The sequence below is a fragment of the Rhinopithecus bieti genome, unplaced genomic scaffold (assembly GCF_001698545.2).
Source record: "Rhinopithecus bieti isolate Rb0 unplaced genomic scaffold, ASM169854v2 scaffold_13029, whole genome shotgun sequence".
NCBI classification, from domain to species: Eukaryota; Metazoa; Chordata; class Mammalia; order Primates; family Cercopithecidae; genus Rhinopithecus; species Rhinopithecus bieti.
In genome coordinates, this window is record NW_016807982.1 from 1,093,273 (window position 1) to 1,106,043 (window position 12,771).

General features: G+C 43.3%; 1 long non-coding RNA gene and 1 pseudogene across 1 annotated transcript; both read right to left on the minus strand.

The window, feature by feature from the left end:
* Window positions 1-5,069: 5,069 nt before the first annotated feature.
* On the minus strand, window positions 5,070-7,035 carry LOC108537230 (proteasome subunit alpha type-3 pseudogene; annotated as a pseudogene).
* Window positions 7,036-7,138: 103 nt separating this feature from the next.
* Window positions 7,139-12,765, minus strand: LOC108537302 (uncharacterized). Its single transcript, XR_001887750.1, has 2 exons — window positions 12,580-12,765; window positions 7,139-9,674 (listed from the first exon to the last, which is right to left on the minus strand). It is a non-coding gene; the product is annotated as an uncharacterized LOC108537302 (long non-coding RNA).
* Window positions 12,766-12,771: the final 6 nt, after the last annotated feature.

Here is a 12,771-nt window from a genome sequence, read left to right on the forward strand (position 1 = left end):
CTTTGACAAACCTGACAAAAACAAGAAATGGGGAAAGGATTCCCTATTTAATAAATGGTGCTGGGAAAACTGGCTAGCCATATGTAGAAAGCTGAAACTGGATCCCTTCCTTACACCTTATACAAAAATTAATTCAAGATGGATTAAAGACTTAAATGTTAGACCTAAAACCATAAAAACCCTAGAAGAAAACCTCGGCAATACCATTCAGGACATAGACATGGGCAAGGACTTCATGACTAAAACACCAAAAACAATGGCAACAAAAGCCAAAATAGACAAATGGGATCTATTTAAACTAAAGAACTTCTGCACAGCAAAAGAAACTGCCATCAGAGTGGACAGGCAACCTACAGAATGGGAGAAAAGTTTTGCAATCTACCCATCTGACAAAGGGCTAATATCCAGAATCTACAAAGAGCTTAAACAAATTTACAAGAAAAAATCAAACAACCCCATCAAAAAGTAAGCGAAGGATATGAATAGACACTTCTCAAAAGAAGACATTTATGCAGCCAACAGACACATTAAAAATGCTCATCATCATTGGCCATCAGTGAAATGCAAATCAAAACCACAATGAGATACCATCTCACACCAGTTAGAATGGCAGTCATTAAAAAGTCAGGAAACAACAGATGCTGGAGAAGATGTAGAAAAATAGGAACACTTTTACACTGTTGGTGGGGCTGTAAACTAGTTCAACCATTGTGGAAGACAGTGTGGCGATTCCCCAAGGATCTAGAACTAGAATTACCATTTGACCCAGCCATCCCATTACTGGGTATATACCCAAAGGATTATAAATCATGCTGCTATAAAGACGCATGCACACATTTGTTTATTGCAGCACTATTCACAATAGCAAAGACTTGGAACCAACCCAAATGTCCATCAATGATAGACTGGATTAAGAAAATGTGGCACATATACACCATGGAATACTATGCAGCCATAAAAAAGGATGAGTTCATGTGCTTTGTAGGGACATGGATGAAGCTGCAAACCATCATTCTGAGCTAACTATGGCAAGGACAGAAAACCAAACACCACATGTTCTCACTCATAGTTGGGAATTGAACAATGAGAACACTTGGATACAAAGTGGGGAACATCACACACTGGGGCCTGTTGTGGGGTGGGGGGAGAGGGGAGGGATAGCATTAAGAGATATACCTAATGTAAATGACGAGTTAAAGGATGCAGCACACCAACATGACACGTGTACATAGGTAACAAACCTGCACGTTGTGCACATGTACCCTAGAACTTAAAGTATATAAAAAAATTAGACCTAATTATATTTAATGATATAGTGGCTACGTTTCTTTTCAGGTCTGTCATATTATTTTTGTGTTGTATTTACTTCATGCATTTGTCATATTCACTGGTTCTTTCACAGTGTGTTTTTTTTGAGTACTTAAAATATGTGTATTAGTATTTGGCAAAATTTGTATTTTTATTCTAGTAATTAGTTTTATATTAATATATTTATATAATGTCGTTAGTCCTCTTTTTTCTATTTAGGTTCTTACTGTTTTATTAACTGGTTCTCAACCAATGCATCTGTTGCTCAATGACTTTCAACAGAGGTGGGAGGAGTGCATCCATTTTGTTCCCCAGAAGACAGTGGGCAATGTCTGGAAGCATTTTTGGTTGTCACAATTGGGAGAGGTGTGCATCTATTGGGCAGAGAGGCCAGGGATGCTGCTAAACATCCTGTAATGCACAGGACAGCCAGGCTGTACAACGAAAAAATCATCTGGCCCAAAATGTCCATAGTGCCCAGTCTGAGAAACCTTTAGATGGTCTTTGATTCACACCTGTTATCTGTGTGGCAACCAATGGGCTCATTTTACTTTCCCCTTTCTCTCTTCTTTCTCTTCCCATTACAAAATCATGTTATCTCCACTTTGTCAGAACCTAGGACATTTACATACTATTCTTCGGTCTTTATTTTCATCTTCATTGTAGATTTCAATATACAGTTTTCAATTCTTAACACCAGTCCTTTTGCTGAAATTCCTCAGCTATCACTTGGTTGGTTAAAACTTGTCCTCCCAGTAGATTCTTCAGGAAGGGCTCCTGAGGAAAATATTCCTGAATTCTTGAATATTCATTACTGTGTTCTCATCATCTGGATGCATAAAAATCACTGCAAATAGAATTCTTGGCTTGTATTTTCTTCCCTTCAGTTTTGCTTTGTGTGTGGCTATTAAGAAATCTGTTAACAACCTAATATAATCTGGAGGCTCAGAGAATGTTTTATTTTTCTTTAAAATCTTATGGTTTTACTGGGGTTTGTCTTGGAGCTGAGCCTTGCAGGATAATTTTCCCAGGAACCTGGTGGACCTTTCAATATATATATTAAGTTTTTCTTTTAGTTCTAAATAGTTTTCCTAGAGTATAATTTTAAATATTAATTCTGTCTAATTTGTTTAGGTTTTCTTCTTTAGGGACTCCTATTGTACATAAACTGGCTTGCTTTGCCTGTCTTTTATCTCTTTCTTTTCTTTCTCTCTTTCTTTCTTTCCTTCCTTCCTTCTTTTTCTTTCTTCTTTCCTCCTTCCTTCCTTCCTTCCTTCTTTCTTTCTTTCTTTCTCTTTCTTTCTTCCTTTCTTTCTTTCTCTCTCTCTTTCTTTCTTTCCTTTCTTTTCTTTCTTTTCTTTCTTTCTCCTTCCTTCTCTTCTCTTCTCTCTTCTCTTTTTCTTTTTTTCGAGATGGGGTCTCGCTTTGTTGCCCAGGCTGGAGTGCAGTGACGTGATCTCAGCTCACTGCAACCTCCACCTCTCGAGTTCAAGAGATTCTCCTGCCTCACTCTCCCAAGTAACTGGGACTACAGGCACGTGCCACCATGCCTGGCTAATTTTTGTATTTTTGGTAGAATCAGGGTTTTGCCATGTTGGCCAGGCTGGTCTTGAACTCCTGGCCTCAAGTGATCCTCCTGCCTGCCTTGGCCTCCCAAAGTGCCCTTTTATCACTTTTAGTCTCATTTTTTTTACTTCTTTACATAATTTCTGTTTTCTTAGATATTTAAGTGTTCTTCCCATATGCGCTTTATTATACTTTCTTTCCGTGTGTTTCCCGTTAAACACTTTGCAGTTTGCTCTTCATTTCTGAGATATGCTTGTTCTTTTATTGTAAGCTGTCGTTTGTTTCTTCCTGTTTTATGTCTATTTGTATCCTGAGTTTTCACGCTTCTGGTTTGTATTAAACTTTTAATATTTACAATTGCTTGATTATATTTAATTAATGTTGGGATGCTTTCCTTCATTTATTTTTTAGGGGAGTATTTTAATTAGTTATAACGTTTTCTTTTCTTTGCTTTTTTTTTCTCTTTTCCACTCTTAGGTATATACCCAAGTTACAATGTCTTTACTACTCATTTTCTGTTTTATTCTTATGGAAACTTTGAAGATATGTCCATGAACCATTTTTGTCCATGAGAAAATAAATATGTAGGATTTTCCTAGACCAGCAATAACAGGTGCTTCTACTGGAGTGAGGGAATGGAGTGGTGTTAGTGTTTATTTGATTTTAGTTCAGGGACACTGTTCTCTTGGTATAGGTAGATATTGTGGGGTGCAGTTTGTCTCAAAGGCATCGTAGTTTGGGCTTGCCCCTCTATCTATGCCCTTCGGTTTATGAACACTTGTTCTGTTTGTAAGTCTTTCCCCACTCTATGTGGTGTCCAGCAATTGTCTACTATTTTGTCTACTAAATTGTCTACTATTTTCTTCCTTTCTTTTTTCTCCTGTATTTTTAGTAGGAACAGGGTTTTGCCATGTTGGCCAGGATGGTCTTGAACTCCTGGCCTCAAGTGATCCACCAGCCTCAGTCTCCTAAAGTGCTGGGATTACAGGCATGAGCCACTGGGCCCAGCCTGTCTGCTGTTTTCTTATGAAGTATTTGCTGGTATGAACTTGTATTCTGAACTCAGACTTAATATTTGCCCCCTTGCTCTCTTGATTCCCAATCCAACAGGAACTTGTGTTGGACAACAGTCCAATTCCTGACCCTGAATCCCTGCCAAGCTACCTGAGGTTTCAGTGGGAGGGCTGCACCCACCCTGCTGATTCCCCGTGGCCCGGAGAGAAATACCAGGCAGTGTGTCCCAGATGGAATGCCTTTATTAATACTGGGGGCCAGGCATGGTGGCTCACACCTGTAATCCCAGCACTCTGGGAGGCCAAGGCAGGTGGATCACCTGAGATTAGGAGTTCAAGACCAGCCTGGCAAACATGGTGAAACTCCGTCTCTACTGCAAATACAACAATTAGCCAGGCATGGTGGCATGTGCCTGTAATCCCAGCTACTCTGGTGGCTGAGGCAGGAGAATCGCTTGAACCGGGAGGCGGAGGTTGCAGTGGGCTGAGATTGCGCCACTGCATTCTAGACTGGGTGACAGAGTGAGACTGTGTCTCAAAAAAAAAAAAAAAAAAAAAAAAAAAAAAAAAAAAAAAAAACGAAACAAAACAAAACAAAAAAACCCAAAAGCAAAAGACTGGGAATGTTGGTCTAAATCAGGTTATTGAGGTGACAAGGGGGGCAGTTGGAGCTGAGGTACAGTGCAAAAGCGAAGGGTAGTGGGAAACAGAAAACGGAAAGTAGTTTGGATGAATTTTCCACCTAAAATGATGACTGCTAACAAATGCATAGTGCATTTAAGAAAGGATAGGCTCCTAGCTCTTGCCAGTTCTTTCTTCTTCTTCCTCACCACTCCTCTCATGACTGTCTTGCCTGGATGACCCTCCTTGATTTGGCCTTTCTCTGCTATGGAGTTTCTACTGCCTAAGCCCACCTGCCCTTAGACTGTGGTCCTCAGATCCTGAGCTCCTCAGTCCAGGCCAAACTCCAACCCTGAGGGGAGCAGCTTCTTTGTCCCCAGGTTCTAGCTCTGAGCTGATGTGGCCTCCACTATAAATAAAAAACAATTTTATTGTGGTAAAATATATGTAACACAAAATTGATCATCTTAACCATTGTTAAGTGGCATTAAGTACATTAACTATATTCACATAATTGTGCAATCTCCCGAACTTTTCTTTCTCCTTTTTCACAATACAAAAATTTAATGAAAATTGATTAGTGAGTGTGTATAATCCACAGGGGGCTAAATGTTACCTGGGACTGCAGAAGAAACTTAAAATAGAATAGATGCTGGAGTAAATGTTATATATTGTCATCATCTGATTCATCTTCCTTCAAAGATTCCTTGGCATGTTTCTCTACTTCTTCCCTTATACCTTTTGGAATAATTTCATGTCTTCCTTTAGTTAATTCACCAACCCTGCTGAGTTCTAATTTAAAAGATTTATTCTTAACTTCATCATGTACTATGTAAATATTTTTGCAACTTCTTAACAATAACATGGCAGGTCATTTCTTTCACCGGAAGCTTTTGTATTTTCTATCTTTGCAGCATGCCTGTCTTTGCCAAGGGCACAATCCCAATAACCATATGAAATATCTTGCAGAATTGTGCCCTGCCATTCACTCTGTAAGAACCTACTGTAAAACTATAGCCAAAAGCACTGCAGAATGTATATGCATGGCAACTGTGTCTACAAGATGTTTTTGTGGAATGTTATAGCCAAAGTTAGATCTAAAGTTGGAAGCTTCTTCTCTTGTTACCAAAGAAGGAGCATCTGTCAACAAACCTGCTACCACCATTCCAACATGCCAATCAATATTAAAAAGTCATTTGTTGGAGCCTTCTTCATAAAGTTTAGGAAGACTCCCTTTTCTACCCCAAAGACACCACCATCTTTACCTCTGAGTCCAGTGGCTGTACTACTATTTTGCACAGCCTTCGTAGCATATTCAACTAAAAAAAAACTCTTCCATCAGGAGATCATGTAGAGGTTGACAAGTCATACCTAGTGTCAATTGAGCTCTTTGTTCTAAAACAAGAAGAACGCGTAGGGCTTCCAGGCCTCCAGAAACTTCATCTTATAAAACTGAAACTTTATACTAATTAAACAGTAACTCCCCATCCCTTCCTCCCGCTAGTCCCTGGCAACCACCATTCTACTTTCTGTATGAATTTGATGACTCGAGATAGCTTGTATAAATAGAATCACACATTACCTTTTTTTGTGTGTGTGTGTGACTGGCTTACTTCACTTAGCATAATATCCTTATCCATGTTGCAGTATGGGTCAGAGTTTTCTTCTTTTTTTAAGGCTGAATAGTATTTCATCGTACATATGTACCACGTTTTGTTCATTCATGTTGATGGACATTTGGGTTCCTTCTACTTTTTGGCATTTGTGAATAAATGCCGCTATTAACATATCTTTTTGTGACCCTGCTTTTAACTCTTTTGGGTATATACTCAGAAGTGGAACTGCTAGATGATATAGTAATTCTATTTTTGGTGTTTTGAGAAATTACCATACTGTTTTCCATAGTGGCTGCACCATTTTACATTCCCACCAATGGGGCACAAGGGTTCCAGTTTCTCCACATCCTCACCAGCACTTATTATTATTTTTCAATAGTAGCCATTCTAATGGGTGTGCGGTGACATCTCATTGTGGCTTTGATTATTTCCCTAATGATTAGTGATGTTGAGCATTTTTTCATATGCTTGTTGGCCATTTGTATATTTTCTTTGGAGAAATGACTGTACACATCTTTCATAAGAGTTCTTTATAGATTCTCAATATTAACCCCTTATCAGATATATGATGTGCAAATATTTTCTCCCATTCTATAGTTTGCCTTTTCACTCTGTTGATTGTATCTTTTGATATACGGAAGTTGTGAATTTTGATGTGGTCCAATTTATCTGTTTTTTCTTTTGTTGCCTATACTTTTGATGTCATATGCAGGAGATCACTGCCAAATCTAATGTCATGAAGCTTTCCACCTACGTTTTCTTGTAAGCATTTTATAATTTTAGGTCTTATGTTTAGGTCTTTGATCCATTTTGAGTTAACTTTTGTATGTGGGGTATGCACTATCATTTTTGCTCGGAGTTTCCAACACGTAGCAGTGGTAACACAATGCAGTTAAGAAACGGACTCCCATATTTCTACCTTGGATTGTAGGCTAAAATATGTCTTTCATCCCCTTTCCCAACAAACACTTGCCCCTAGTCATGAAAGAGGCCATAAAAATGTAAGAAAACCAATGCAAAAATTTATATTTTATTTGAATTCAAAAAATTTAAAATTGCTTTCAAATTCAGGAAAGTACCATAATGCAGGACCCCAGGGGGAAGCCTCATATACAGAGACAGATAAATTAAATGTATATACTGCAGACAAGCCAAGAAGGTGCGTAGATTACATATTTACAGCACTTGATGTTTTCTGAAAACCATATTTATACATTTTATTACATTTACAAAAAAGGCTTCCACTACCGTTTACCTACAATAATGAAAAAAAATTTACACCTTTTTTTTTTTCTTTTTTGGTACTGTACAAACTTTGTATAATAAAAATATATCTCTGTACAAAAGATTTTTTTTGTTTTTGTTTTACTTTTTTTTTTCCTCATGGGATGGTGATGGGTATATGGCATAGATGGTGGGTGAAGGGCCTCACCTGCCCTGTTCCTTTCCAAGCCTCTGGAGGTGGAGAGAAATGCCAGGGGTGTGGAGGGTGATGCCCAGCAGAGTGCTGGGTGCCCCACCAGTAGGTGCTCCTCGAGCATCTCATGGAACTTTACAAGGAGACGCAGGGGAGGGATTGGGGGGCGGGAAGAGGTGTCCGCTGGGTGGTCTGAGAGGGGCATAAGAAGGGGGAAGGGAGCAGTCAAAGGAGAGGAGAGTCGGGGGGAAGGGAGTGTAAGAAATCAGGAGGGGAGCTTCCTGCACTTGTTTCCAGCCAAGGAAAGAGATGAGAGTGTGAGTGTGTCTGGATTGGCCGTCTCCCTCCAAGCCCAGGGTGCCGTGTGCCAGAGGTGGTGCGGCCAGGGGTAGGCTCCTGCCTCTGTCAGCCTCCATTGTGGCTGCTGGAAATGGACGCCTCTCACTTTACTCTTAACATCAGTCAGATCTTCTAATTGTTCCAACCTAGAATTTGCTTAAGAACCAGGTGTCGCTGTCCCTCTGCTCCTGCACATTTCTATTTGTTATTTCAATATGTGATATGACCCTCTGAGGCCAGCATATCACACATGTACAGGGGCTTAAGCTTGTGGGGGCCTTCCCGAGGACAGAGAAAGTGGCTCTAAATGCTATACTTTGATTCCTAAACTCTTGAACTTCCCAACAATGCTGATGGAATTCATGAATGATCCAAGCATAATATAGCTGTCAAAATAAATCAAACCCACTTGCAAGGAGCTGGAGAGAGTGACTTTCAGCCACTCCGTTGTTTTGATTCAGGACCTGCCAGGCCTTTTGCTGGCTATGGTCAGTGGCTGCTGGGAGCCAAGGAGCCAGCACCAACCGCAGGAGGCCTGGGGAGCTGAGTCCTTGCCCCGAGGCTGCCTACGCGGAGATAGCAGAACCCAGGTAGGACACACAGGTGTCTTGTCTGGCTTTCCAGACCTGGCCACAGTGCTACCGTAGAGATTCATCGGCTCCTCCCTTCTTAGCTGCCCCTTCTAGACCGGGGCTTCTGGCAGCTGGTGTAGTGGACTTTGGGGCGGACTGATCTGGGTTTGCATTCTGACTCCATACTTCCTAACTCTGTGGCCCACATGTCTTTATTTTTCCAGGCTTCTGTTTTCTCATCTGCCAAAGGGAAATAATAAATCCTACGTTTTGGTGTTATTGTGCAGACTAGAAATATTATAGGTAAAGTGTCAGGCACAGAGAATAAACCCAGTACATGATAGCCATTGTTTTTTGGGTACCAGGGCAGGCTTGCTCCCCTGTTCTCTCAAGAACCCTGCTGCTGCCCCCAGACCTGGCAACCTCTCTGGGCCACAGACTTGTCTTCTCTTCTTTCTCAGTTGACAGCCAGACTTGACCTTGGGCTCCCAGCCAGACTCTTGCCCTATACTCCCCGGTTCTCCCTTCTTTCCCAGTGCTTCCCAGGACCCAAACGACTTTTTAGTCCACTGGGTTTAGAACTCAATAAAATTGTGTTTGAAAAAAATAAACTGATTTTCAATCTATTTCCAAAGAGTTTTTCCTGCCCTTGGGGTAATCCTTGCTGCCGCTGTGCAGTTGGGGCCGTCCATCAGCAGATAGCTGGTTTCTGCACGCTGACCACACCATGGGATGTGTCCTACTCTTACAGTCACTGAGTCACCGTGTCCTCACACATGGGATGGGCGGGGGGCATATTGGTTTGAAAGCTGACCGTACCTCCCCGTCTTCATCTCTTCTCTGCGTGCGGGGAACAGGGCATGAAGCATCCTTCATGTGCACTTCTATTTTTGAAGCCTTTATGGTCTCTTCCGGAGGACGTGAATGGAGGAGCGGGGTGTGTGTGTGTGTGGTCAGGCCCATACACACACACACACATACACACACACATCCACAAGTTGCTTTGCTATTTTAAATCCATAAACTTTCTTCCTCCATCTGCAACCCCTCTTCCTTTTCTGCCTTTTCAGGACACAGCAGGAGTCCTCTCCAGGGTGACGGGCATAGATGGCGGCAGGGCGAGGGTCCGAGTCCCAGCAGTAGCAGACACAGGCAGAGAGACGAACGAAGATGGGCACTGGGCACTGTGCTCAGGGGAGCCTACTTCCTGCCCCCTGGGGAACTGGGAACAAACAGATCACACCTGGGTTTGCAAAGGAAAAAGAGGCAGTGGGAGGGGAGGGGCCGGGAGCAGAGGAGGAAAAGCAAAGCAGCAAAGCAAAGAAGGAACAAGCGGGAAAGAGATGAATCACCTCGATCTTCACTTTGATTTTTAATCTTCCCAGGTTGGGGGTGGGGGTAGGTAGGGAATGCATGCAGCAGAACATGAATTTTGTGTCTTTTTCCCTTGCAGGGCCAACTTCGCCATTAGACCTGGAGGCCCGCTGCTTGGGGGCCACCATACTTTTAGGAGCCCAGGAAAACATTCTAATTTTAGTTCCTTTCAAAATCAGATGAAAAAAGATGACTAGGATAATAATGGATCGGTAATAAAGAATCCAGGCTGGATTATATTCATTTTTGTAGTGACACAGTTGTGAAATCTCATTTTTAATACTTGTTTTTAATTGAGGAAGGGTCGGCAAACATCATCACACAGCCCTGTTCCTCTGCCTTGTTACTCGCTGGCTGCACAGGCCTCGTTGCTTCCCTAGTAGGGTGTTTATTTTAATTTCTGCTTTTCTCCTTGGCATTATTTTTAAAAAATTACCATCTAGTCACTCATTTGAAATATGTGGGTGTCTGTTCAGGGTGGCTCTTGCTTTCTTTGTGCTCCAGCTATGGGCAGAAGTGGTCAGAGGGGCTGTGCTGGAGACCGCTGGGCTGGGCAGTGGGTTTGGAGCCTGCTGGCAAGGGGCCAATGCTGAGGGCTGCCCAGACGTGCAGCCGACCCAGAGGTGACAGCATGGTGCACACCAGCACCTGGAACCCAGCAGAGCCCAAGTGTGGAGCAAGAGTGTGTGTGCGGAGGTCAGGGGCATTCTTGTTTCTTTCCTACACTGTTCAATAATTCATGCAGTGAATCAGATTTGTCACTGATCATCTCCAAGCCCCGATTTACATTGTCAGAGGGGATTTTTCTTTTCTCTTTTGCCTTCTGTTGATAAGAGTTCTGAGTAGGAAAAAGTGAAGATTGGGCATACAGATGAAACTTGAGGAGTAATTTTGGCAGGCTAAAACAATCCCACTGGAATAAGGGGGAACCCTTATTTAAATGTTTGTTTTGGAGAGACATAAAAAGATGGGGAAGAGCTCTTTCCATAAATTGTATTCAGGAGCTGCATCTGCTGCATCCCTGACTCGCTCACCATCTGGGACTCAGGCTGAGGCTGTGAAATCCTCCTGGAGTTGTGAGGCGGAAAGGGAGTAAAGCACGTCAGGGACCGGGCAGTGATAATGACCTTCGCTGCTCTTGTAACCCCCTCGGCAGGAACCGTCCCTAACATCCCTGTTGGTGGCCTTCTCAGGCCCCCTCATACAAGCCTGTTTCCTCACTGCACTGCCATTTGTGTGTGGCTGGGAATATCCACCACGTGAGCTGCCGCGCACAGGAGCGTGGGGAGGGAGCGCGGCACTAGCCCTGGGTTTGGCTGGTGGCCCACTTGGCGGATTTTCCACCGCCTTCACTGGGAATCCCTACCTGGCTGGCTCTGTGACTCTGCTCCCCAGAGCCCTTTAGCCCAGGACCTGAGAGAGGGCACCTGCCTATCCCCAGAAAGCAGGATGTGTGGGAGGACAGTTCTCAGACGGGTGCAGCTTGGACATCGTGTTGGGGCAACTCCTGAAGGGTCCCAGGTCCCAGAGGTGAGGGTGTCATTGAAGGAGGACACAGTGAGGAAGAGGCAGTGCCTTTTAGATTCATCAGCACCTTCCCAGTGGACCTGTCAGATGCATGCCTGCGTGCGTGTGTGCGTATGTGCGTGTGTGTGTGCATGACCATGTAGACATGCAGGTCTGTCTGCCCCTCTGTCCATATCTTGGGGGGCTCCTCCCCTCTGTTGTGCTCAATGTGATGGGGAATTTTGTAAGTCAACCTGCCTAGGCTCTGGTGCTCAGTTGACGGGTCAAACACCAATCTGGATATTGCTGTGAAGGTATCTTTTTAGATATGATTAACATTGAAATCAGTAGACTTTGAGCCTCCACCATGTGTGTGGGCCTCATTCAATTGGCTGAAGGCCTTAAGAAAAAGACTGAGGTGCTCTGAGGAGGAAGGAATTCCTTCTCTGACTGCCTTCGGACTCAAGATGACAGCATCAACTCCTGCTGCAATTTCTAGCCTGCTGGCCTGCCCTGTAGATTTCCACCTTGCCAGCCAGTTCCTTAGATGAGTCTCTCTCTCTAAATATATGTACTTATTTATATTTCTATCTCTATATAACATACACATAAAACTCTATGGAGATGCATATCTATATATAGATGGATAGGTATGGATATACATTGTTACAGAGATGTGTAGGTATATGTATTGCATTTATAGTGTATGAATGTTTATATATACACAAGTTACCTATATACACACATATATGTGCATCTCTGTATACACATACAGAGCAGATCTGTATCTGCTCTACAGATCTCCAGGGCTTGACTTCGACCCAGAGGATGTATATATCCAGTTGGTTCTGTTTCTCTGGAGAGAAACAGATTAATACACGTCGATGTTCTGCCAAGTCCAGGGATGGGGAGCACAGTTTCTGCAGCCAGCCAGCCTGGGATGGGATTTTGAACCCACCCCTTCTGAGCTGTGTGATCTTGCTCAAGTTAATTTCTCTGCAGCTCAGGTTTCTCATCTGTAATGGGGCTCCCAGTAGCCTCTACCTCACAGGGGGTGCAGGGATTCAATGTTAGATCCACAAAGGGCCTGGTTCAGTGCCTGATATACAATGATGCTCAGTGCACAGTTCTCCTCTCACTGGGTGTGTCTGTGTGGCGTGTGCGACTCCGTTGGGTGGAGCCCCTGACATGCACAGGTCCCTGTCTGTGCCTGTCATGACCTGTCTTCCTCCCACACCCTTGCTCACCGGCTGCTGGAGGCGGGGCTCTCGGTGGCGGTGGTGGCAGCCAGGCCGGGTGGCTATACCGCTGTACATACTGTGCTGACTGTGAACTCCGCCTCGCTGGCCATGATGTCTGTGGGCTGGATGTTGCGGTCGTACATTGGGTTCTCAAACGTGGCCCGAACATTGGTGTTCTCGTGGCCAGCGTAGCCATTG